Source organism: Coenobita brevimanus, chromosome 24 (assembly GCF_032717465.1).
Source record: "Coenobita brevimanus isolate Jiangsu-jjx chromosome 24, ASM3271746v2, whole genome shotgun sequence".
Classification (NCBI taxonomy): domain Eukaryota; kingdom Metazoa; phylum Arthropoda; class Malacostraca; order Decapoda; family Coenobitidae; genus Coenobita; species Coenobita brevimanus.
Window position 1 is genome coordinate 1,285,974 of NC_136977.1, and position 3,669 is coordinate 1,289,642.

Below are 3,669 nucleotides of genomic sequence, written 5' to 3' on the forward strand. Positions count from 1 at the left end.
TTCTGTCATCACCCCCTCCCCTTCCCCCTCTCCACAGTCACACTCTCCCCTCCCCTCCTTCCCCCCTCACACTCCCCCCCAGGCCTCACCTCCCCACTACTATCATCACTTTTACACTTCATTAATGATGATGATGATGATGATGATGAGGGAGGAGGAGGAGGAGGACGAAGAGGAGGACGAAGGCAGAGAGAAGGAGGAGAAGGACAATGATGATGATGATGATGATGATAACTAGGGTTTTCACTCCCCTAGACTTTTTATATAGGCTTGTCATGTAGGTTCTTGTATAGGCTTAATCTAGGTTTTGTCTTGCTCTCTTCCCAAGCCTAGATATATAGGGCTTGCGTCTCTAGGCTCTTTTGTATAGGGCAGGCTCCTCTCTCCCTAGGCTTGAAATCTAGGCTGCTTGGATAGGGTGAAGTGTGTAGGGTGGAGTTCAGTTTATAGTTATATTGTACTCATTCTTGTAGTTGATAGGTGGGTTTTCACTCCCTTAGACTTGTTATATAGGGTGGATGTACAGGCTAGAGTTCTTTGCATAGGGTCTCTCTCTCTCTCTCTCTCTCTCTCTCTCTCTCTCTCTCTCTCTCTCTCTCTCTCACACACACACACACACACACACACACACACACACGCATTTCTACCCTCAGTTTTTCTAGCACAGTCTCCCCTTCGTCGTATCCCCAACCCGTTTTTTGTTACTATAATCATCCCGTTTTCTTTACCTATTAATCTGACCCTCCCTACCCCTTGCCCATTATATTTTGCGTTTTTACGAGTCTGCACTTCTTCGTGACTAGTTTCGGGTCGTAGTGCTGTCGGGGGATTTTTATATATGCAATTTTTATTAAGGGTAAAGGAGATATTTGGTAGATAAAGGAAATAGATGCAAAAATTAATTGACTTTTTTTTTTTCAATGTATTTCTCCTTACGCTGGCAACCTACACGCATTTTCTCCTCCTCCTCCTCTTCCTCGGTCTACTCCTCCTCCTCCTCCTCTTCCTCACTCTCCTCCTCCTCCTTCTTCCAGGTTTAAGGAGGCTACTCGTACTGAAGGGGTTAAGAGCCGTCTCCACTAGCCCTTCAGAACGAGGACTTGTTTTTTTTTTCAATATATATATATATTTTTGACTTAGGAAGTTTTGATCGATTTTTGGGATGCCTTTTAGAACGATGGGTTTAATAGGGTTTGTCTTTGTATCCTTTATTATTATTATTATTATTATTATTATTATTATTATTATTATTCGTTCTCACAAGTTCGTTCATCTTAGAATCCCCATCTAGTAGTGAAGGAGATGAATGAAGGCGTTGAAGGTGAATAAAATCGTCTTGAGATTAATAATAAGACAAGGATAGTAAAAGTAATCGTTCGGAAGTGGTTAAAAGGTAGTGGTTTTCAGGATCCATCTGTATCTATTTGTCTATCTATCTGTCTATCTATTTATCCATTTTCAGGAATATGCATCTATCAGTATTTGTCTGTCCATCTCTCTCTCTCTCTCTCTCTCTCTCTCTCTCTCTCTCTCTCTCTCTATCCCTAAACCCCTTTCCATTAGCAACGCAATAAAGACACCGCCTTATAAAGGAAATAATAATAATAATAATAATAATAATAATAATAATAAAATAACGAAGACAAGATAAAGTCACCAATTGTCTTAAAGAAAAAAAAATAAGGAAAATAATAATGTTAAAAAATAAAGACCCCATTATAATAAGGAGGCCAACCAAAAATAAATAAATAAATAAAAAAAAAAAAACTCCATATTCGGAAAGATAAACAGCCTAGGGGACAGTTCGGCGTCATTTGCATTCCGGCTCGGCGAGGAATGTTGGGGGGGGTGGAGGGGGGGGGCAGACAGACGGAGAATACCAATGGGGGTGAAACGGTTCGGCCTGGGAGCTAACACGGCCATTTACGACGCGAAAATACCGTAGCGCCGAAAGCTGTGCACGGGGACGAACTGGCCGACGCGGGTGATGGAGGAGCCGCCATATTTGTTTACGTTTGGAAATTGCCTGAGATGTCGAGCAAGTTTTTTAAAAATTTTCTCTTTATTGCTGTTTTTATTTATTTATGGCTTTTATTATTATTATTATTATTATTATTATTATTATTTTCATCGTGGAAAGCGCCATATTGATTTTTTTTACATTTTTTTTAATTTTTTTTTTCCCTCGTGTTTTTCTCTGTCTATGCACCTTCTTCCATGATTTTCCTTTCTTCTGTTTCTTTTCTTTCATTTTTGTTCCTTCCTTTTCTCTTGTTCATTTTTTTATTATTGGTCTTTTTTATTTCGCAGTTTTCCATGTTCATTTCTCTCTCTCTCTCTCTCTCTCTCTCTCTCTCTCTCTCTCTCTCTCTCTCTCTCATGTATGTGTATATGTGTGCATGTATGTATGTACAGTATGCGTGTACTGTATGTGTGTTTGCATGTATGTATGAATGGATGGATGTATATAAATAGATAGATAGGTAAATAGATATGATAGACTGAATGGTAGTCATACACCAATCCTTTTCCCTCGCTTTCCTTCTCCTCCCTGCCTCCTTCTCCCCCCCCCCTCTTCACTCATCCCCTCACTTCATCTCCCCGTCACACCCAGACACAGTAGCAAGTCGACCTCCTAATGTTTTTGCCTAGTCTAGAAAATTGTGCCGTTTTTATAATGTGTGTAGCATGTGGTTAGGTTTCCTAAAGTCACCCCTTGTCAAGTCGCTCCGCCGGCCCGAGTGCTACTTTCTCGCCCACCGCTGCATAAAAAACGGGGTGTGGGGTGGGTGAGGTGTGAGGAGAGGAGGAGAGGAAGAGTTGAGAGGAGGAAAGAAAGGGAAGAGGAGGAGAGATGAGAGGAGGAAAGGAAGAGAAGAGGAAAGGAAGAAGGGAAAGAAACTGAAGTGGGAGGGCAGTAGAAGAAAAAGATGTGGAAGGAGAAGAGGGAAATGCATAGATCCTCAAACATATTTTACCTATGAACTTAACTCTCTCTCTCTCTCTCTCTCTCTCTCTCTCTCTCTCTCAGCTTCATTTCGCCAACAAGCATCTCGGTACCAAAGGGATGAGAGAAAAAGAAAGTTTTCCTTGCCCTTGAGACAGTTAAAGCTATTTTTAGACCAAGGTTTGCGGGTGAGAGGAGAGTTTAGATAATAGTAATAATAATAATAATAATAATAATGATAATGACCATAAAATATTCATCTCATCTCGAAAATATAATAATAATAATAATAATAATAATAATAATAATAATAATGATAATAATAATAATAATAATGATAATAATAATAATAATAATAATAATAATAATATTATTATTATTATTATTATTATTATTACTATTAATATTATTATTAATAAGTAGTAGTAGTATTGTCGTTATTGTTGTTATTCTTATTCTTCCTCTTATTATTATTACTCGCTGAGAGGCCCCCTTTGGCGGTTTGCTCGATGTCGTCACTTCCTGTCTTCAGAAGTGAGTCATAACTCGGGAACCGGTGGTCTGATTGGACTGGAAATTGGTTTATCGTTCAAGTTAGACCATTTTAACGGCACCATGCACTAACAAAAATTGCTTCGTTGCGCCGTTTTTACTGTTAAGGTAACAAAGAAACCAACAGACACACATAAATCATTATAAAAGATTATTAGAACCAGGATTCC